This window comes from Nicotiana tabacum, chromosome 16 (genome assembly GCF_000715075.1).
Source record: "Nicotiana tabacum cultivar K326 chromosome 16, ASM71507v2, whole genome shotgun sequence".
NCBI classification, from domain to species: Eukaryota; Viridiplantae; Streptophyta; class Magnoliopsida; order Solanales; family Solanaceae; genus Nicotiana; species Nicotiana tabacum.
Window position 1 is genome coordinate 87,439,246 of NC_134095.1, and position 21,276 is coordinate 87,460,521.

The following is a 21,276-nucleotide window of genomic DNA, read 5'->3' on the forward strand; positions in this document are numbered from 1 at the left end:
CTCAAAATTCTCTTATTACCTTTCATCCTTCCGCTTTTGGTGCGAAAGTGTGAAGACTTAAAATGACATAACTTTATGCTCATTTATCCGTTTTACGCGATTCCTCTTTTAATTTTATGTATTTTTCGCGAGCATAAGCGTTGACCAATAACATCAAGTCGCACTCGGCGATAATATCGCAATTAGAGGGCCCACCATGCCTATTAAAGTGGGTCGCATGGAACGACGACATCGCAACTCGACGTTTTACACATGCCGCCTTTGAGGCCAAGGAGTAGTGACATGTCAAATGCAACGGTTCTAATCCCATAAGGTCGTGGTTGATTATGGTAATTTTTAAATATTTTCTTTATTTTTATTATCAAATCGTATATTGCCTTGATCTTTTCCATAATTATCCTCTTTAAATTTTTTTATTATTCATGTAAAAAAAATATTTTTTACAATGCGTAAAAGTCCTTTGTTAATTTATTAGCTCTACCATCGATATATTAAAAGAAGTAGGATAAAAATTTTGCCAGGAAGAGGGATGCAACACGAGGACGTCCCAAGGGGTCACCCATCCTAGTATTACTCTCACCCAAGCACGCTTAGCTTCGGAGTTCTGATGGGATCCGGTGCGTTAGTGCTGGTATGATCGCAGTCAACATTCCTTGCACTCTAAATTCTCTTATTACCTTTCATCCTTCCACTTTAGTTGCGAAAGTGTGAAGCCTTAAAACGACATAACTTTACGCTCATTTATCCATTTTATGCGATTCCTCTTTTGATTTTATGTATTTTTCATGGGCAAAAGTGTTGACCAATAACATCAAGTCGGGCTCGGCGATAATATCGCAATTAGAGGGTCCACCATGCCTATTAAACTGGGCAGCATGGAACGACGACATCGCAACTCGACGTTTTACGGATGCCGCCTTCGATGCCAAGGAGTAGTCATCACTTGCTTTAAATTAAATTCTGTGTTCTGAGGCCTTAAAACCTCATTTAGAGTCACCTCAATTTGCATGCGTAGTCCGGGCGCGTAGCCGGAAACCTTAAATATGAAATTCTATGAAAAATGATAAAATTTGGTTATAAAATGGGTTAATTTGACTTCGGTCAACGTTTTAGGTAAACGGACCCGAACCCGTGATTTGACTGTCCCGGAGGATCCGTAGGAAAATATGGGACTTGGGCGTATGCCCGGAATCGAATTCCGAGGTCCAAGCCTGAGAATTGAATTTTTTTAAAAAGAAATTGTTTTTTGAAACTGTTTAAGGAATTGAAATGAAATTTGCTTAGAACATGATGGTATCGGGCCCGTATTTTGGTTCCGGCGCCCAGTACAGGTCTTATATATGATTTAAGACATTTTTGTGAAATTTGATGAAAAACAGAGTTTATTGACGTGAATCAGACTTCTGGTTGAGGAGTTATGGACATTGAGAGTTCTTGATGAAAATGTTAAGTTTTGAGGTTTAACTCATGATTTTACATGTTATTTTGATGATGTGATCGCACGAGTAGGTCCATATGATGTTGTTGAGTTAGTATGCACACTTGGTTTGGAGTTCCGAGGGCTCGAGTGAGTTTCAGGTAGGTTTCGGGATGTTTTAGGCTTAAAACCAGAAGTTGCAGGTCTCTGAACCCACCAGTGCGGTCGACCTTTTGCAGTGCGCGGTGGAGGCTGTGCGACTGCAGTCGACTTTGTGTGGTCCGCACAGGGTACTGCTGTGCGGCTGCAGTTGACTTTGTGCGGTCCGCACAGGGCACTGGACTGCAGTACCCTCAAGAAGCCTGTGCGGTTGCAGTCCATTTTGTGCGGTCCGCACATAGGGTCTGAGAGGGGTATAAATAGATGGGATTTTCAGTCGTTTTTCATTTTTCAAAACCCCAAAAACATAAGAGGCGATTTTTCAAACAACCTTGCTTCTCCAAATCAATTGTAAGTCAATTTTAACTAGTTTTCTTCAATCATTAACATCTTTTAACATGATTTCAACTTCAAATCAATGATTTTCATGGGGGAAATTGGGTGTTTTGGGTAGAACCTAGGTTTTTTCAAAAATTGGGGATTTGGACCTCAATTTGAGGTCCGATTTCAAAACAAATTATATATTTTAGTTCGTGGGGGAATGGGTAATCGGGTTTTGGTTCGAACCTCGGGTTTTGACCATGTGGGCTCGTGGGCGATTTTTGACTTTTTGGGTAAAAACATTGGAAAATTCATTTTCATGCATTCAAATTGATTCATTTAGCGTTTATTGATGTAATTGAGTAACTTGTGACTAGATACGAGCGAATTGGTGGTGGAACCAAGGGGCAAAACTATAATTGAATCGTGAATTGTGTTCATGGCATCGAGGTAAGTGTTTGGTCTAACCTTAGCTTGAGGGATTAGGAGTTGTGTCCTATTTGCTATTTGCTTCTTGTTGAGTACGACGTATAGGCATGGTGACGAGTATCTATACGTTGGTTTCAAGTATGACCGGGAGTCTTATATTGTGATTTTCATGATTTCGTTGTATTATTCATGCCTTGATGAACATTTCTAATTGTTGTATAAAGTTTGTGGCAAGAATTGTGACCTATGAACATTGATGAGCGTTGGCTCAAGTTGTATAGCGAAATTGCAAAAGTATAAGTGATAATTGAAACTCTAGAGCATTGGCTCGAGTTGTGAAGTGAATTGTGAAGTAAAAGTGAGAAAGAGAAGTGATCATTATGTTGCCCCCTTGCCGGGCTATTGTTGAATTGTGGTTCCCTTGCATTGTGATCTTAATTGATAATACTGATGCTTAGGTTAATGATTCTTTGTGTTGGGTAGGAATTATGGGTGTAGATGAGGTAGTTAGGTGTCGGAATGAGGTTGGTTATAGCTGAGGTAGTTAGGTGTGTTGACGAGTTTGGTTATGGCTGAGGTGGTTAGATGTTGTAACGAGTTTGGTTATAGCTGAGGTAGTTAGGTGTGGTATCAAGTTTGGTTATAGCTGTTTCTCCCTTGCCGGGACGTGATTGCTTATGATGTCGGATCCCTTTCCAGGATAGTGTAGACCTTATTGACCCCTTATCGAGACTCTTGTTACGATTGTTGACAATATTATATATGGATCGGGTTGCACGCCGCAACAATATTATATATGGATCGGGTTGTATGCCGCAACAATATTATATATGGATCGGGTTGCACGCCGCAACAATATTATATATGGATCGGGTTGCACGCCACAACAATATTATATGTGGATCGGGTTGCACGCCGCAACAATATTATATATGGATCGGGTTGCACGCCGCAACAATATTATATATGGATCGGGTTGCACGCCGCAACAATATTATACGTGGATCGGGTTGCATGCTGCAACAAAGATATGATGAAATAGGAGCGGGTGGTACGCCTACCACAAGATATAATGAAATGGGAGCGGGTGGTACGCTTACCACGAGATACAGGAAATGGGATCGGGTTGCACGTCTGCAATAAGATGTGAAAAGAAAGTGAAATCTGTCTTTGTCTTCCTTATTCATGTTAGTGGTTGGCGTCCCCTTCTATCTACTATTCCTATTTCTTTCATTCATTTCTAGAGACAGTGTTGTATTTATTTCTTTCAGAACCTTTATTTGTAGTATTCTTAGACCGTCTATGAAACTGTGACACCAATTTTAGGTGATTAAGGTTTAAGCTGTTGTAATAGACACATGTTCAGATATTCAATTGTTTTCTTCCACTTATTCTGAATTTCCACTGTTTACACGTTATTGTTTTATATAATGTTAAAGAGAATAGAAATTGGTAAAAAGGGTAAATAGTCTAATAATTGGCTTGGCTAGCTCACATTAGTAGGTGCCATCATGACTCCCGAGGGTGGGAAATCAGGGCCGTGAAACAAATGCAACGGTGCTAAGCCCGTAAGGTCGTGGTTGATAATAGTAATTTTTAAATATTTTTTTTATTTTTATTATCAAATCATATATTGCCATTTTTATCTTTTCCATAATTATCCTCTTTAAATTTTTTTATTATTCATGTAAAAAAATATCGTTTACAATGCGTAAAAGTCCTTTGCGAATTTATTAGCTCTACCGTCGATATATTAAAAGAAGTACGATACAAATTTTGCCAGGAAGAGGGATGCAACACGAGGATGTCCCAGAGGTCACCCATCCTAGTACTACTCTCACCCAAGAACGCTTAGCTTCGGAGTTCTGATGGGGTCTGGTGCGTTAGTGCTGGTATGATCGCATCCAACATTCCTTGCACTCTAAATTCTCTTATTACCTTTCATCCTTCCGCTTTAGGTGAGAAAGTGTGAAGCCTTAAAACGGCATAACTTTACTCTCATTTATCCATTTTACGCAATTCCTCATTTGATTTTATGTATTTTTCGCGGGCAAAAGCGTTGACCAATAACAACAAGCCGCGCTCGGTGATAATATCGCAATTAGAGGGCCCGCCATGCCTATTAAACTGGGCCGCATGTAACGACGACATCGCAACTCGACGTTTTACGGATGCCGCCTTAGAGGCCAAGGCATAGTGATATGTCAAGTGCAACGGTGCTAAGCCCGTAAGGTCGTGGTTGATAATTGTAATTTTTAAAATATTTTCTTTATTTTTATTATCAAATCGTATATTGCCTTTTTGATCTTTTCCATAATTATGCTCTTTAATTTTTTTATTAATCATGTAAAAAAATATCGTTTACAATGCGTAAAGGTCGTTTGTGAATTTATTAGCTCTACCGTCGATATATTAAAATAAGTAGGATTCAAATTTTGCCAAAACGAGGGATGCAACACGAGGACTTCCCAGGGTGTCACCCTTCCTAGTACTACTCTAGCCCAAGCACGCTTCACTTCCGAGTTCTGTTGGGATCTGGTGCGTTAGTGCTGGTATGATCGCATCCGACTTTCCTTGCACTCTAAATTCTTTTATTACCTTTCCTCCTTCCGCTTTAGGTGCAAAATTGTGAAGCCTTAAAACGGCATAACTTTATGCTCATTTATCCGTTTTACGCGATTCCTCTTTTGATTTTATGTATTTTTCGCGGGCAAAAGTGTGACCAATAAATACAAGCCTCGCTCGGTGATAATATCGCAATTAGAGGGCCCGCCGTACCTATTAAACTGGGCCACATTGAACTACAACATCACAACTCGACGTTTTATGGATGTTGCCTTCGAGGCCAAGGCGTAGTGACATATCAAGTGCAACGGTGCTAAGCCCGTAAGGTCGTGGTCGAGAATCGTAATACTTAAATATTTTCTTTATTTTTATTATCAAATCGCATATTGCCTTTTTGATCTTTTCCATAATTATCCTCTTTAAATTTTTTTATTATTCATGTAAAACAATATCGTTTACAATGTGTAAAAGTCATTTGTGAATTTATTAGCTCTACCATCGATATATTAAAAGAAGTAGGATACAAATTTTGTCAAAACGATGGATACAACACGAGGATTTCCCAGGGGGTCACCCATACTGGTACTACTCTCGCCCAAGCATGCTTTGCTTCGGTGTTCTGATGGGATCCGGTGCATTAGCGCTCGTATGATCGAATCCGACATTCCTTGCACTCTAAATTCTCTTACTACCTTTCCTCCTTCCGCTTAAGGTGCGAAATTGTGAAGCCTTAAAACGGCATAACTTTACGCTCATTTATCCGTTTTACGCGATTCCTCTTTTGATTTTATGTATTTTTCGCAGGCAAAAGCGTTGACCAATAACAACAAGCCGCGCTCGGAGATAATATCGCAATTAGAGGGTTCGCCATGCCTATTAAACTGGGCCACATGGAATGAAGACATCGCAACTCAATGTTTTACGGATGCCAATTTCGAGGCCAAGACGTAGTGACATGTCAAGTGCAGCGGTGCTAAGCTCGTAAGTTCGTGGTTGAGAATCGTAATACTTAAATATTTTCTTTATTTTTATTATCAAATCATATATTGCCTTTTTTATCTTTTCCATAATTATCCTCTTTAAAATGTTTTATTATTCATGTAAAAAAATATCGTTTACAATGCGTAAAAGTCATTTGTAAATTTATTTGCTCTGTCGTCGATATATTAAAAGAAGTAGGATACAAATTTTGCCAAAAAGAGGGATGCAACACAAGGACTTCTCGGGGGTCTCCCATCCTTGTACTACTCTCGCCCAAGCACGCTTAGCTTCGGAGTTCTGATGGGATCCGGTGCCTCAGTACTAGTATGATCGCATCCGACATTCCTTGCATTCTAAATTCTCTTATTACCTTTCCTCCTTTCGCTTTAGGTGCGAAAGTGTGAAGCCTTAAAACGGCATAACTTTACGCTCATTTATCCGTTTTACGCGATTCTACTTTTGTTTTTTTTGTATATTTCGCGGGCAAACGCGTTGACCAATAACAAGAAGCCATGCTCGGCAATAATATCGCAATTATATGGCCCGCCATGCCTATTAAACTGGGCCATAAGGAACGACGACATCGCAACTCGACATTTTACAGATACCGCCTTAGAGGCCAAGGCGTAGTGACATGTCAAGTGCAATGGTGCTAAGCCCGTAAGGTCGTGGTTGATAATCGTAATTTTTAAATATTTTCTTTATTTTTATTATCAATCATATATTGCCTTTTTGATCTTTCCATAATTATTTTCTTTAAAAATATTTATTATTCATGTAAAAAAATATCGTTTACAATGCGTAAAAGTCATTTGTGAATTTATTAGCTCTAGCATCAATATATTAAAAGAAGTAGGATACAAATTTTGCCAAAAAGAGTGATGAAACACGAGGACGTCCCAGGGGGTCATTTTGCCTGGTACTACTCTTGCCCAAGCACGCTTTGCTTCGGAGTTCTGATGAGATCCGGTGCGTTAGTGCTGGTGTTATCGAATCCGACATTCCTTGCACTGTAAATTCTCTTATAACCTTTCCTCCTTCCGCTTTAGGTGTGAAAGTGTGAAGCCTTAAAATGGCATAACTTTACGCTCATTTATCCGTTTTACGCGATTCCTCTTTTGATTTTATGTATTTTTCGCGGGCAAAAACACTAACCAATAACAACAAGCCACGCTCAGCGATAATATCGCAATTAGAGGGCCCGCCATGCCTATTAAACTGGGCCGCATGAAACGACGACATCACAACTCGACGATTTACGGATGCCGCCTTAGAGGCCAAGGCGTAAGGACATGTCAACTGCAACGGTGATAAGCCCTTAAGGTCGTGGTTGATAATCATAATTTTTAAATATTTTCTTTACTTTTATTATCAAATAGTATATTGCCTTTTTGATCTTTTCCATAATTATCTTCAATAATAATTTTTTATTATTATTCATGTAAAAAAATATCGTTTACAATGCGCAAAAGTCGTTTGTGAATTTATTAACTCTACCATCGATATATTAAAAGATGTAGGATACAAATTTTGCCAAAAAGAAGGATGCAACATGAGGACTTCCCAGGGGGTCGCCCATCCTAGTGCAACTCTAGCCCAAGCACGCTTCACTTTGAAGTTCTGATGGGATCCGGTACGTTAGTGCTGGTGTGATCGCATCCGACTTTCCTTGTACTCTAAATTCTCTTATTACCTTTCCTCCTTCCGCTTTAGGTGCAAAATTGTCAAGCCTTAAAACGGCATAACTTTATGCTCATTTATCCGTTTTACGTGATTCCTCTTTTGATTTTATGTATTTTTCGTGGGCAAAAGTACTGACCAATAACAGCAAGCCGCACTCGGTGATATAATCGCAATTAGAGGGCCCGCCATGCCTATTAAACTGGGCCGCATGGAACGAGGACATCGCAACTCGACTTTTTACGGATACCGCCTTAGAGGCCAAGACGTAGTGACATGTCAAGTGCAACGGTGCTAAGCCCTTAAGGTCGTGGTTGTTAATCGTAATTTTTAAATATTTTCTTTATTTTTATTATCAAATCGTATATTGCCTTTTTGATCTTTTCCATAATTATCCTCTTTAAAAAAATTTATTATTCAAGTAAAAAAATATCGTTTAGAACGCGTAAAAGTCATTTGTGATTTTATTAGCTCTACCGTCGATATATTAAAAGAAGTAAGATACAAATTTTTCCAAAAAGAGGGATGCAACACGAGGACGTCCCAGGGGGTCACCCATACTGGTACTACTCTCGCCCAAGCATGCTTTGCTTCGGTGTTCTGATGGGATCCGGTGCATTAGCGCTCGTATGATCGAATCCGACATTCCTTGCACTCTAAATTCTCTTACTACCTTTCCTCCTTCCGCTTAAGGTGCGAAATTGTGAAGCCTTAAAACGGCATAACTTTACGCTCATTTATCCGTTTTACGCGATTCCTCTTTTGATTTTATGTATTTTTCGCAGGCAAAAGCGTTGACCAATAACAACAAGCCGCGCTCGGAGATAATATCGCAATTAGAGGGTTCGCCATGCCTATTAAACTGGGCCACATGGAATGAAGACATCGCAACTCAATGTTTTACGGATGCCAATTTCGAGGCCAAGACGTAGTGACATGTCAAGTGCAGCGGTGCTAAGCCCGTAAGTTCGTGGTTGAGAATCGTAATACTTAAATATTTTCTTTATTTTTATTATCAAATCATATATTGCCTTTTTTATCTTTTCCATAATTATCCTCTTTAAAATGTTTTATTATTCATGTAAAAAAATATCGTTTACAATGCGTAAAAGTCATTTGTAAATTTATTTGCTCTGTCGTCGATATATTAAAAGAAGTAGGATACAAATTTTGCCAAAAAGAGGGATGCAACACGAGGACTTCTCGGGGGTCTCCCATCCTTGTACTACTCTCTCCCAAGCACGCTTAGCTTCGGAGTTCTGATGGGATCCGGTGCCTCAGTACTAGTATGATCGCATCCGACATTCCTTGCATTCTAAATTCTCTTATTACCTTTCCTCCTTTCGCTTTAGGTGCGAAAGTGTGAAGCCTTAAAACGGCATAACTTTACGCTCATTTATCCGTTTTATGCGATTCTACTTTTGTTTTTTTTGTATATTTCGCGGGCAAACGCGTTGACCAATAACAAGAAGCCATGCTCGGCAATAATATCGCAATTATATGGCCCGCCATGCCTATTAAACTGGGCCACAAGGAACGACGACATCACAACTCGACATTTTACAGATACCGCCTTAGAGGCCAAGGCGTAGTGACATGTCAAGTGCAATGGTGCTAAGCCCGTAAGGTCGTGGTTGATAATCGTAATTTTTAAATATTTTCTTTATTTTTATTATCAATCATATATTGCCTTTTTGATCTTTCCATAATTATTTTCTTTAAAAAAATTTATTATTCATGTAAAAAAATATCGTTTACAATGCGTAAAAGTCATTTGTGAATTTATTAGCTCTAGCATCAATATATTAAAAGAAGTAGGATACAAATTTTGCCAAAAAGAGTGATGAAACACGAGGACGTCCCAGGGGGTCATTTTGCCTGGTACTACTCTTGCCCAAGCACGCTTTGCTTCGGAGTTCTGATGAGATCCGGTGCGTTAGTGCTGGTGTTATCGAATCCGACATTCCTTGCACTGTAAATTCTCTTATAACCTTTCCTCCTTCCGCTTTAGGTGTGAAAGTGTGAAGCCTTAAAATGGCATAACTTTACGCTCATTTATCCGTTTTACGCGATTCCTCTTTTGATTTTATGTATTTTTCGCGGGCAAAAACACTAACCAATAACAACAAGCCACGCTCAGCGATAATATCGCAATTAGAGGGCCCGCCATGCCTATTAAACTGGGCCGCATGAAACGACGACATCACAACTCGACGATTTACGGATGCCGCCTTAGAGGCCAAGGCGTAAGGACATGTCAACTGCAACGGTGATAAGCCCTTAAGGTCGTGGTTGATAATCATAATTTTTAAATATTTTCTTTACTTTTATTATCAAATAGTATATTGCCTTTTTGATCTTTTCCATAATTATCTTCAATAATAATTTTTTTTATTATTATTCATGTAAAAAAATATCGTTTACAATGCGCAAAAGTCGTTTGTGAATTTATTAACTCTACCGTCGATATATTAAAAGATGTAGGATACAAATTTTGCCAAAAAGAAGGATGCAACATGAGGACTTCCCAGGGGGTCGCCCATCCTAGTGCAACTCTAGCCCAAGCACGCTTCACTTTGAAGTTATGATGGGATCCGGTACGTTAGTGCTGGTGTGATCGCATCCGACTTTCCTTGTACTCTAAATTCTCTTATTACCTTTCCTCCTTCCGCTTTAGGTGCAAAATTGTCAAGCCTTAAAACGGCATAACTTTATGCTCATTTATCCGTTTTACGTGATTCCTCTTTTGATTTTATGTATTTTTCGTGGGCAAAAGTACTGACCAATAACAGCAAGCCGCACTCGGTGATATAATCGCAATTAGAGGGCCCGCCATGCCTATTAAACTGGGCCGCATGGAACGAGGACATCGCAACTCGACTTTTTACGGATACCGCCTTAGAGGCCAAGACGTAGTGACATGTCAAGTGCAACGGTGCTAAGCCCTTAAGGTCGTGGTTGTTAATCGTAATTTTTAAATATTTTCTTTATTTTTATTATCAAATCGTATATTGCCTTTTTGATCTTTTCCATAATTATCCTCTTTAAAAAAATTTATTATTCAAGTAAAAAAATATCGTTTAGAACGCGTAAAAGTCATTTGTGATTTTATTAGCTCTACCGTCGATATATTAAAAGAAGTAAGATACAAATTTTTCCAAAAAGAGGGATGCAACACGAGGACGTCCCAGGGGGTCACCCATACTGGTACTACTCTCGCCCAAGCATGCTTTGCTTCGGTGTTCTGATGGGATCCGGTGCATTAGCGCTGGTATGATCTAATCCGACATTCCTTGCACTCTAAATTCTCTTACTACCTTTCCTCCTTCCGCTTAAGGTGCGAAATTGTGAAGCCTTAAAACGGCATAACTTTACGCTCATTTATCCGTTTTACGAGATTCCTCTTTTGATTTTATGTATTTTTCGCAGGCAAAAGCGTTGACCAATAACAACAAGCCGCGCTCGGAGATAATATCGCAATTAGAGGGTTCGCCATGGCTATTAAACTGGGCCACATGGAATGAAGACATCGCAACTCAATGTTTTACGGATGCCAATTTCGAGGCCAAGACGTAGTGACATGTCAAGTGCAGCGGTGCTAAGCCCGTAAGTTCGTGGTTGAGAATCGTAATACTTAAATATTTTCTTTATTTTTATTATCAAATCATATATTGCCTTTTTTATCTTTTCCATAATTATCCTCTTTAAAATGTTTTATTATTCATGTAAAAAAATATCGTTTACAATGCGTAAAAGTCATTTGTAAATTTATTTGCTCTGTCGTCGATATATTAAAAGAAGTAGGATACAAATTTTGCCAAAAAGAGGGATGCAACACGAGGACTTCTCGGGGGTCTCCCATCCTTGTACTACTCTCGCCCAAGCACGCTTAGCTTCGGAGTTCTGATGGGATCCGGTGCCTCAGTACTAGTATGATCGCATCCGACATTCCTTGCATTCTAAATTCTCTTATTACCTTTCCTCCTTTCGCTTTAGGTGCGAAAGTGTGAAGCCTTAAAACGGCATAACTTTACGCTCATTTATCCGTTTTACGCGATTCTACTTTTGTTTTTTTTGTATATTTCGCGGGAAAACGCGTTGACCAATAACAAGAAGCCATGCTCGGCGATAATATCGCAATTATATGGCCCGCCATGCCTATTAAACTGGGCCACAAGGAACGACGACATCGCAACTCGACATTTTACAGATACCGCCTTAGAGGCCAAGGCGTAGTGACATGTCAAGTGCAATGGTGCTAAGCCCGTAAGGTCGTGGTTGATAATCGTAATTTTTAAATATTTTCTTTATTTTTATTATCAATCATATATTGCCTTTTTGTTCTTTCCATAATTATTTTCTTTTAAAAAATTTATTATTCATGTAAAAAAATATCGTTTACAATGCGTAAAAGTCATTTGTGAATTTATTAGCTCTAGCATCAATATATTAAAAGAAGTAGGATACAAATTTTGCCAAAAAGAGTGATGAAACATGAGGACGTCCCAGGGGGTCATTTTGCCTGGTACTACTCTTGCCCAAACACGCTTTGCTTCAGAGTTCTGATGAGATCCGGTGCGTTAGTGCTGGTGTTATCGAATCCGACATTCCTTGCACTGTAAATTCTCTTATAACCTTTCCTCCTTCCGCTTTAGGTGTGAAAGTGTGAAGCCTTAAAATGGCATAACTTTACGCTCATTTATCCGTTTTACGCGATTCCTCTTTTGATTTTATGTATTTTTCGCGGGCAAAAACACTAACCAATAACAACAAGCCACGCTCAGCGATAATATCGCAATTAGAGGGCCCGCCATGCCTATTAAACTGGGCCGCATGAAACGACGACATCACAACTCGACGATTTACGGATGCCGCCTTAGAGGCCAAGGCGTAAGGACATGTCAACTGCAACGGTGATAAGCCCTTAAGGTCGTGGTTGATAATCATAATTTTTAAATATTTTCTTTACTTTTATTATCAAATAGTATATTGCCTTTTTGATCTTTTCCATAATTATCTTCAATAATAATTGTTTACTATTATTCATGTAAAAAAATATCGTTTACAATGCGCAAAAGTCGTTTGTGAATTTATTAACTCTACCGTCGATATATTAAAAGATGTAGGATACAAATTTTGCCAAAAAGAAGGATGCAACATGAGGACTTCCCAGGGGGTCGCCCATCCTAGTGCAACTCTAGCCCAAGCACGCTTCACTTTGAAGTTCTGATGGGATCCGGTACGTTAGTGCTGGTGTGATCGCATCCGACTTTCCTTGTACTCTAAATTCTCTTATTACCTTTCCTCCTTCCGCTTTAGGTGCAAAATTGTCAAGCCTTAAAACGGCATAACTTTATGCTCATTTATCCGTTTTACGTGATTCCTCTTTTGATTTTATGTATTTTTCGTGGGCAAAAGTACTGACCAATAACAGCAAGCCGCACTCGGTGATATAATCGCAATTAGAGGGCCCGCCATGCCTATTAAACTGGGCCGCATGGAACGAGGACATCACAACTCGACTTTTTACGGATACCGCCTTAGAGGCCAAGACGTAGTGACATGTCAAGTGCAACGGTGCTAAGCCCTTAAGGTCGTGGTTGTTAATCGTAATTTTTAAATATTTTCTTTATTTTTATTATCAAATCGTATATTGCCTTTTTGATCTTTTCCATAATTATCCTCTTTAAAAAAATTTATTATTCAAGTAAAAAAATATCGTTTAGAACGCGTAAAAGTCATTTGTGATTTTATTAGCTCTACCGTCGATATATTAAAAGAAGTAAGATACAAATTTTTCCAAAAAGAGGGATGCAACACGAGGACGTCCCAGGGGGTCACCCATACTGGTACTACTCTCGCCCAAGCATGCTTTGCTTCGGTGTTCTGATGGGATCCGGTGCATTAGCGCTGGTATGATCGAATCCGACATTCCTTGCACTCTAAATTCTCTTACTACCTTTCCTCCTTCCGCTTAAGGTGCGAAATTGTGAAGCCTTAAAACGGCATAACTTTACGCTCATTTATCCATTTTACGCAATTCCTATTTTGATTTTATGTATTTTTCGCGGAGAAAAGCGTTGACCAAAAACAACAAGCCGCGCTCGACGATAATATAGCAATTAGAGGGCCCGCCATGCCTATTTAATTGGGCCGCATGGAAACGATGACATCGCAACTCGACGTTTTACGGATGCCGCCTTCGATGCCAATGCGTAGTGACATGTCAAGTGCAACGGTGCTAAGCCCGTAAGGTCGCGGTTGGTAAAAACGAAATCTTTAAATATTTTCTTTATTTTTATTATCAAATCGTATTTTGCCTTTTTGATCTTTTCCATAATTATCCTCTTTAAATTTTTTTATTATTCATGTAACAAAATATCGTTTACAATGCGTAAAAGTCATTTGTGAATTTATTAGCTCTACCGTCGATATATTAAAAGAAGTAGGATACATATTTTGCCAAAAAGTGGGATGCAACAAGAGGACTTCCCAGGCGTCACTCATCCTAGTACTACTCTCGCCCAAGTACGCTTGACTTCGGAATTCTGATGGGATCCGGTGCGTTAGTGCTGGTATGATCGCATCTGACATTCTTTGCACTCTAAATTCTCTTATTACCTTATCCTCCTTCCTCTTTAGGTGCGAAAGTGTGAAGCCTTAAAACGGTATAACTTTACGCTAATTATCCGTTTTACGCGATTCCTCTATTTATTTTATGTATTTTTCGCTGGCAAAAGCGTTGACCAATAACATCAAGTCGCGCTCAGCGATAATATCGCAATTAGAGGGCCCGCCATACCTATTAAACTGGGCCGCATGGAACGACGACATCGCAACTAGACATTTTACGGATGCCACCTTCGAGGCCAAGGAGTAGTGACATGTCAAGTGCAACGGTGCTAAGCCCGTAAGGTCGTGGTTGATAATCGTAATTTTTAAATAATTTCTTTATTTTTATAATCAAATCGTATATTGCCTTTTTGATCTTTTCCATAATTATCCTCTTTAAAATTTTTATTATTCATGTAAAAAAATATCGTTTACAATGCGTAAAAGTCATTTGTGAATTTATTAGCTCTACCGTCGATATATTAAAAGAAGTAGGATATAAATTTTGCCAAAAAGAGAGATGCAACACGAGGATTTCCCATGGGGTCACCCATTCTAGTACTACTCTCGCCCAAGCACGCTTAGCTTCGGTGTTCTGATGGGATCTGGTGCGTTAGTGCTGTTATGATCACATCTGACATTCCTTCCACTCTAAATTCTCTTATTACCTTTCCCTCTTCCGCTTTAGGTGCTCAAGTGTGAAGCCTTAAAACGGCATAACTTTACGCTCATTTATCCGTTTTATGCGATTCCTCTTTTGATTTTATATATTTTTCGCTGGCAAAAGCATTGACCAATAACAACAAGTCGCGCTCGGCGATAATATTACAATTAGAGGGCCCGCCATGCCTATTAAACTAGGCCACATGGAACGACGACATCGCAACTTGACGCTTTACGGATGCCGCCTTAGAGGCCAAGGCGTAGTGACATGTCAAGTGCAACGTTGCTAATCCCGTAAGGTCGTGGTTGATAATCGTAATTTTTAAATATTTTCTTTATTTTTATTATCAAATCATATAATGCCTTTTTTATCTTTTCCATAATTATCCTCGTTAAATTTTTTATTATTCAAGTAAAAAAATATCGTTTACAATGCGTAAAAGTCGTTTGTGAATTTATTAGCTCTACCGTAAATATATTAAAAGAAGTAGGATACAAATTTTGCCAAAAAGAGTGATGAAACACGAGGACGTCCCAGGGGTCATCCATCCTAGTACTACTCTTTCCCAAGCACGTTTAGCTTCGGAGTTTTGATGGGATCTGATGCGTTATTGTTGGTATGATCGCATCCGACATTCCTTGCACTCTAAATTCTCTTATTACCTTTCCTCCTTCCGCTTTTGGTGCGAAATTGTGAAGCCTTAAAAACGGCATAACTTTACGCTCATTTATCCATTTTACGCGATTCCTTTTTTGATTTTATGTATTTTTCATGGCAAAAGTGTTGACAAATAACATCAAGCCGCGCTCGGCGATAATATCGTAATTAGAGTTCCCGACATGCCTATTGAACTGGGCTGCATGGAACGACGACATCCCAACTCGACGTTTTACGGATGCCACCTTCGAGGCCAAGGAGTAGTGACATGTCAAGTGCAACGGTGCTAAGCCCGTAAGGTCGTGCTTGATAATCGTAATTTTAAAATGTTTTCTTTAGTTTTATTATTAAATCGTATATTGCCTTTTTGATCTTTTTCATAATTATCCTCTTTAAATATTTTATTATTCAAGTAAAAAAATATCGTTTACAATAGTAAAAGTCATTTATGAATTTATTAGCTCTACCGTCGATATATTAAAAGAAGTAGGATACAAAATTTGCCAAAAAGAGGGATGCTACACGAGGACTTCCTAGGGGGTCACCCATCCTAATACTACTCTCGCCCAAGCACGCTTATCTTCGGAGTTCTGATGGGATCCGGTGCGTTAGTGCTTGTATGATCGCATCCGACATTCCTTGCACTCTAAATTCTCTTATTACCTTTCCTTCATCTGCTTTAGGTGCGAAAGTGTGAAGCCTTAAAATGGCATAACTTTATGCTTATTTATCCGTTTTACGCGATTACTCTTTTGATTTTATGTATTTTTTGCAGGAAAAAGCATTGACCAATAACAACAACCCGCACTCGGCGATAATCGCAATTAGAGGGCCCGCCATGCCTATTAAACTGGGCCGCATGGAACGACGACATCGCAACTTGACGTTTTACGGATGCCGCCTTAGAGGCCAAGGCGTAGTGACATGTCAAGTGCAACGTTGCTAAGACGGTAAGGTCGTGGTTGATAATCGTAATTTTTAAATATTTTCTTTATTTTTATTATCAAATCGTATAATGCCTTTTTGATCTTTTCCATAATTATCCTCTTTAAATTTTTTATTATTCAAGTAAAAAAATATCGTTTACAATGCGTATAAGTCGTTTGTGAATTTATTAGTTCTATCGTCGATATATTAAAAGAAGTAGGATACCATTTTGCCAAAAAGAGAGATGCAACACGAGGACTTCCCAGGGGGTCACCCATCCTAGTACTACTCTTGCCCAAACAAGCTTGACTTCGGAGTTATGATGGGATCTGGTGCGTTAGTGCTGGTATTATGGCATCTGACATTCCTTGCACTCTAAATTCTCCTTTTACCTTTCCTCCTTCCGCTATAGGTGCGAAATTGTGAAGCTTTTAAACGGCATAACTTTACGCTCATTTATCCGTTTTACGCGATTCCTCTTTTGATTTTATGTATTTTTTGCGGGGAAAAGCGTTGACCAATAACAACAAGCCATGCTCGGCAATAATATCGCAATTAGAGGGCCTGCCATGCCTATTAAACTGGGCCGCATGGAACGACGACATCGCAACTCGACGTTTTAGGGATGCCGCCTTCGAGGCCAAGGCATAATGACATATCAAGTGCAACAGTGCTAAGCCCGTAAGGTCGTGGTTGATAATCGTAATACTTAAATATTTTCTTTATTTTTTTATCAAATAGTATATTGCCTTTTTGATCTTTTCCATAATTATCCTCTTTAAAAACTTTTATTATTCATGTAAAAAAATCGTTTACAATGTGTAAAAGTCATTTGTGAATTTATTGGCTCTACCGTCGATATATTAAAAGAAGTAGGATACAAATATTTCCAAAAAGAGGGATGCAACATGAGGACTTCCCAAGGGGTCACCCATCCTAGTACTACTCTCGCCCAAACACGCTTAGCTTCGGAGTTTTGATGGGATCTGGTGCGTTACTGCTGGTATTATGGCATCTTACATTCCTTGCACTCTAAATTCTCTTTTTACCTTTCCTTCTTCTGCTTTAGGTGCGAAAGTGTGAAGCCTTAAAACGGCATAACTTGACGCTCATTTATCCGTTTTACGCGATTCCACTTTTGATTTTATGTATTTTTCGCGGAGAAAAGCGTTGACCAAAAACAACAAGCCGCGCTCGACGATAATATAGCAATTAGAGGGCCCGCCATGCCTATGTAATTGGGCCGCATGGAAACGATGACATCACAACTCGACATTTTACGGATGCCGCCTTCGAGGCCAAGGCGTAGTGACATGTCAAGTGCAACGGTGCTAAGCCCGTAAGGTCGTGGTTGAGAATCGTAATACTTAAAAATTTTCTTTATTTTTATTTCAAATCGTATATTGCCATTTTGATCTTTTCCGTAATTATCTTTTTTAATTTTTTTTATTATTCATGTAAAAAAAATTCATTTACAATGAGTAAAAGTCATTTGTGAATTTATTAGCTTTACCGTCGATATATTAAAAGAAGTAGGATACAAATATTGCCAAAAAGAGGGATGCAGCACGAGGACTTCCCAGGGGGTCACCCATAATAGTACTACTCTCGCCCAAGCACGCTTGACTACGGAGTTCTGATGGGATCGGGTGCGTTAGTGCTGGTATGATCACATCTGACATTCCTTGCACTCCAAATTCTCTTATTACCTTTCTTCCTTCCGCTTTAGGTGCGAAATTGTGAAGCCTTTAAACGACATAACTTTACGCTCATTTATCCATTTTACGCGATTCATCTTTTGATTTTTTGTATTTTTTGTGGGGAAAAGCGTTGACCAATAACAACAAGCCGCGCTCGGCGATAATATCGCAATTAGAGGGCCCGCCATGCCTATTAAACTGGGCCTCATGGAAACGACGACATCACAACTTGACATTTTACGGATGCCGCCTTCGAGGCCAAGGCGTAGTGAAATATCAAGTGCAACGGTGCTAAGCCCGTAAGGTCATGGTTGAGAATCGTAATACTTAAAAATTTTCATTATTTTTATTATCAAATCGTATATTGTCATTTTGATCTTTTCCGTAATTATCCTCTTTAAAATTTCTTATTATTCATGTAAAAAAAATATCGTTTACAATGTATATAAGTCATTTGTGAATTTATTAGCTCTACCGTCGATATATTAAAAGAAGTAGGATACAAATTTTTCCAAAAAGAGGGATGCAACACGAAGACTTCCTAGGGGGTCAGCCATCATAGTACTACCCTCGCCCAAGCACGCCTGACTACGGAATTTTGATGGGATCCGGTGTGTTAGTGCTGGAATGATCGCATCCGACATTCCTTGCACTCTAAATTCTCTTTTTCCCTTTCCTTCTTCCGCTTTAGGTGCGAAAGTGTGAAGCCTTAAAACGGCATAACTTTACGCTCATTTATCCGTTTTACGCTATTCCTCTTTTGATTTTACGTATTTTTTGCGAGCAAAAGTGTGACCAATAACAACAAGCTGCGTTCGGTGATAATATCGCAATTAGAGGGCCCGCCATGCCTATTAAACTGGGCCGCATGGAACGACAACATTGCAACTCGACGTTTTACGGATGCCGCCTTCGAGGCCAAGGTACAATGACACGTCAAGTGCAACAGTGCTAAGCCCGTAAGATCGTGGTTGATAATCGTAATTTTTAAATATTTTTTTATTTTTATTATCAAATCGTATATTGCCTTTTTGATCTTTTCCATAATTATCCTCTTTAAATTTTTTTATAATTCATGTACAAAATATCGTTTACAATGCGTAAAAGTCATTTGTGAATTTATTAGCTCTACCGTCGATATATTAAAAGAAGTAGGATATAAATTTTGCCAAAAAGATGGATGCAACACGAGGACTTCCCAGGGGGTCACCCATCCTAGTACTACTCTCGCCCGAGCACGCTTAGCTTCGGAGTTCTGATGGGATCCGGTGCGTTAGTGCTGGTATGATCGCATCCAACATTCCTTGCACTCTAAATTTTCTTATTACCCTTCCTCCTTCCGCTTTAGGTGCGAAAGTGTGAAGCCTTAAAACGGCATAACTTTACGCTCATTTATCCATTTTATGCGATTCCTCTTTTGATTATATGTATTTTTCGCGTGCAAAACCGTTGGACAATCACAACAAGCCACGCTCGGCGATAAAATCGCAATTAGAGGGCCCGCCATGCCTATTAAATTTGGGCCGCATGGAACGACGTCATCGCAACTCGACGTTTTGCGGATGGCGCCTTCGAGGCCAAGGCGTAGTGACATGTCAAGTGCAACAGTGCTAAGCACGTAAGGTCGTGGTTGATAATCGTAATTTTTAAATATTTTCTTTATTTTTATTATCAAATCGTATTTTGCCTTTTTGATCTTTTTCATAATTATCCTCTTTAAATTTTTTTATTATTCATGTAACAAAATATCGTTTACAATGCGTAAAAGTCATTTGTGAATTTATTAGCTCTACCGTCGATATATTAAAAGAAGTAGGATATAAATTTTGCCAAAAAGTGGGATGCAACACGAGGACTTCCCAGGGGTCACTCATCCTAGTACTACTCTCGCCCAAATACGCTTGACTTCGGAGTTCCGATGGGATCCGGTGCGTTAGTGCTGGTAAGATCGCATCTGACATTCGTTGCACTCTAAATTCTCTTATTACCTTTCCTCCTTTCGCTTTAGGTGCGAAAGTGTTAAGCCTTAAAACGGCATAACTTTACGCTTATTTATTCGTTTTACGCGACTCCTACTTTGATTATGTGTATTTTTCGCGTGCAAAAGCATTGACCAATCTCAACAAGCCACGCTCGGTGATAATACCGCAATTAGAGGACCCGCCATGCCTATTAAACTTGGGCCGCATGGAACGACGACATCGCAACTCGACGTTTTGCGGATGCCGCCTTCGAGGCCAAGGCGTAGTGACATGAAAAGTGCAACGGTGCTAAGCCCGTAAGGTCGTGGTCGATAATCGTAATTTTTAAATATTTTTTTTATTTTTATTATCAAATCGTATTTTGCCTTTTTGATCTTTTCCATAACATTCCTCTTTAAAACAATTTATTATTCATGTAAAAAAATATCGTTCACAATGCGTAAAAGTCATTTGTAAATTTATTAGATCTACCGTCAATATATTAAAAGAAGTAGTATACAAATTTTGCCAAAAAGAGGAAAGCAACACGAGGACAAAAGCGTTGATCAATAACAACAAGCCGCGCTCGGCGATAATATCACAATTAGAGGGCCCGCCATGCCTATTAAACTGGGCCGTATGGAACGACGACATCGCAACTCGACGTTTTACGGATGCCGCCTTCGAGGCCAAGGCGTAGTGACATGTCAAGTGCAACGGTGCTAAGCCCGTAAGGTCGTTGTTGATTTCGTAATTTTTAAATATTTTCTTTATTTTTATTATCAAATCGTATTTTGCCTTTTTGATCTTTTCCAGAATTATCCTCTTTAAATTTTTTTATTATTCATGTAAAAAAAATTCTTTTACAATGCGTAAAAGTCATTTGTGAATTTATTAGCCGTAACGTCGATATATTAAAAGAAGTAGGATACAAATTTTGCCAAAAAACGGGATGCAACACGAGGACTTCCCAGGGGTCACCCATCCTAGTACTACCCTCGCCCAAAAACGCTTAGCTTCAGAGTTCTGATGGGATCCGGTGCGTTAGTGCTGGTATGATCGCATCCGACATTTCTTGCACTCTAAATTCTCTTATTACCTTTTCTCCTTCCGCTTTAGGTGCTAAAGTGTGAATCCTTAAAACGGTATAACTTTACGCTCATTTAACCGTTTTACGCGATTCCTCTTGTGATTTTATGTATT

The 21,276-nt window shown here is 39.1% G+C and overlaps 15 non-coding genes and 10 pseudogenes across 15 annotated transcripts; all 25 read right to left on the bottom strand.

Moving 5' to 3' along the window:
- Window positions 1-526: 526 nt before the first annotated feature.
- On the bottom strand, window positions 527-645 carry LOC142171181 (5S ribosomal RNA). Its single transcript, XR_012700794.1, has one exon. It is a non-coding gene; the product is annotated as a 5S ribosomal RNA (ribosomal RNA).
- A 3,469-nt stretch (window positions 646-4,114) lies between these two features.
- LOC142171233 (5S ribosomal RNA) lies at window positions 4,115-4,232 on the bottom strand. Its single transcript, XR_012700846.1, has one exon. It is a non-coding gene; the product is annotated as a 5S ribosomal RNA (ribosomal RNA).
- A 541-nt stretch (window positions 4,233-4,773) lies between these two features.
- On the bottom strand, window positions 4,774-4,892 carry LOC142171211 (5S ribosomal RNA). The gene has a single exon (XR_012700824.1). It is a non-coding gene; the product is annotated as a 5S ribosomal RNA (ribosomal RNA).
- A 540-nt stretch (window positions 4,893-5,432) lies between these two features.
- On the bottom strand, window positions 5,433-5,551 carry LOC142171244 (5S ribosomal RNA). The gene has a single exon (XR_012700857.1). It is a non-coding gene; the product is annotated as a 5S ribosomal RNA (ribosomal RNA).
- A 541-nt stretch (window positions 5,552-6,092) lies between these two features.
- Window positions 6,093-6,210, bottom strand: LOC142171164 (5S ribosomal RNA). Its single transcript, XR_012700777.1, has one exon. It is a non-coding gene; the product is annotated as a 5S ribosomal RNA (ribosomal RNA).
- A 540-nt stretch (window positions 6,211-6,750) lies between these two features.
- On the bottom strand, window positions 6,751-6,869 carry LOC142171288 (5S ribosomal RNA; annotated as a pseudogene).
- A 545-nt stretch (window positions 6,870-7,414) lies between these two features.
- Window positions 7,415-7,533, bottom strand: LOC142171264 (5S ribosomal RNA; annotated as a pseudogene).
- A 541-nt stretch (window positions 7,534-8,074) lies between these two features.
- On the bottom strand, window positions 8,075-8,193 carry LOC142171269 (5S ribosomal RNA; annotated as a pseudogene).
- Window positions 8,194-8,734: 541 nt separating this feature from the next.
- Window positions 8,735-8,852, bottom strand: LOC142171205 (5S ribosomal RNA). The gene has a single exon (XR_012700818.1). It is a non-coding gene; the product is annotated as a 5S ribosomal RNA (ribosomal RNA).
- A 540-nt stretch (window positions 8,853-9,392) lies between these two features.
- Window positions 9,393-9,511, bottom strand: LOC142171289 (5S ribosomal RNA; annotated as a pseudogene).
- A 547-nt stretch (window positions 9,512-10,058) lies between these two features.
- Window positions 10,059-10,177, bottom strand: LOC142171282 (5S ribosomal RNA; annotated as a pseudogene).
- A 541-nt stretch (window positions 10,178-10,718) lies between these two features.
- On the bottom strand, window positions 10,719-10,837 carry LOC142171272 (5S ribosomal RNA; annotated as a pseudogene).
- Window positions 10,838-11,378: 541 nt separating this feature from the next.
- On the bottom strand, window positions 11,379-11,496 carry LOC142171141 (5S ribosomal RNA). The gene has a single exon (XR_012700754.1). It is a non-coding gene; the product is annotated as a 5S ribosomal RNA (ribosomal RNA).
- A 1,204-nt stretch (window positions 11,497-12,700) lies between these two features.
- On the bottom strand, window positions 12,701-12,819 carry LOC142171265 (5S ribosomal RNA; annotated as a pseudogene).
- Window positions 12,820-13,360: 541 nt separating this feature from the next.
- Window positions 13,361-13,479, bottom strand: LOC142171249 (5S ribosomal RNA). Its single transcript, XR_012700862.1, has one exon. It is a non-coding gene; the product is annotated as a 5S ribosomal RNA (ribosomal RNA).
- A 544-nt stretch (window positions 13,480-14,023) lies between these two features.
- Window positions 14,024-14,141, bottom strand: LOC142171237 (5S ribosomal RNA). Its single transcript, XR_012700850.1, has one exon. It is a non-coding gene; the product is annotated as a 5S ribosomal RNA (ribosomal RNA).
- A 540-nt stretch (window positions 14,142-14,681) lies between these two features.
- Window positions 14,682-14,800, bottom strand: LOC142171180 (5S ribosomal RNA). Its single transcript, XR_012700793.1, has one exon. It is a non-coding gene; the product is annotated as a 5S ribosomal RNA (ribosomal RNA).
- Window positions 14,801-15,997: 1,197 nt separating this feature from the next.
- LOC142171158 (5S ribosomal RNA) lies at window positions 15,998-16,116 on the bottom strand. The gene has a single exon (XR_012700771.1). It is a non-coding gene; the product is annotated as a 5S ribosomal RNA (ribosomal RNA).
- Window positions 16,117-16,653: 537 nt separating this feature from the next.
- On the bottom strand, window positions 16,654-16,772 carry LOC142171258 (5S ribosomal RNA; annotated as a pseudogene).
- A 538-nt stretch (window positions 16,773-17,310) lies between these two features.
- Window positions 17,311-17,429, bottom strand: LOC142171262 (5S ribosomal RNA; annotated as a pseudogene).
- A 541-nt stretch (window positions 17,430-17,970) lies between these two features.
- Window positions 17,971-18,089, bottom strand: LOC142171184 (5S ribosomal RNA). Its single transcript, XR_012700797.1, has one exon. It is a non-coding gene; the product is annotated as a 5S ribosomal RNA (ribosomal RNA).
- A 543-nt stretch (window positions 18,090-18,632) lies between these two features.
- Window positions 18,633-18,751, bottom strand: LOC142171250 (5S ribosomal RNA; annotated as a pseudogene).
- A 538-nt stretch (window positions 18,752-19,289) lies between these two features.
- Window positions 19,290-19,408, bottom strand: LOC142170912 (5S ribosomal RNA). The gene has a single exon (XR_012700522.1). It is a non-coding gene; the product is annotated as a 5S ribosomal RNA (ribosomal RNA).
- Window positions 19,409-19,950: 542 nt separating this feature from the next.
- Window positions 19,951-20,068, bottom strand: LOC142171217 (5S ribosomal RNA). The gene has a single exon (XR_012700830.1). It is a non-coding gene; the product is annotated as a 5S ribosomal RNA (ribosomal RNA).
- Window positions 20,069-21,022: 954 nt separating this feature from the next.
- LOC142171103 (5S ribosomal RNA) lies at window positions 21,023-21,140 on the bottom strand. The gene has a single exon (XR_012700716.1). It is a non-coding gene; the product is annotated as a 5S ribosomal RNA (ribosomal RNA).
- Between the last annotated feature and the right edge of the window lie 136 nt (window positions 21,141-21,276).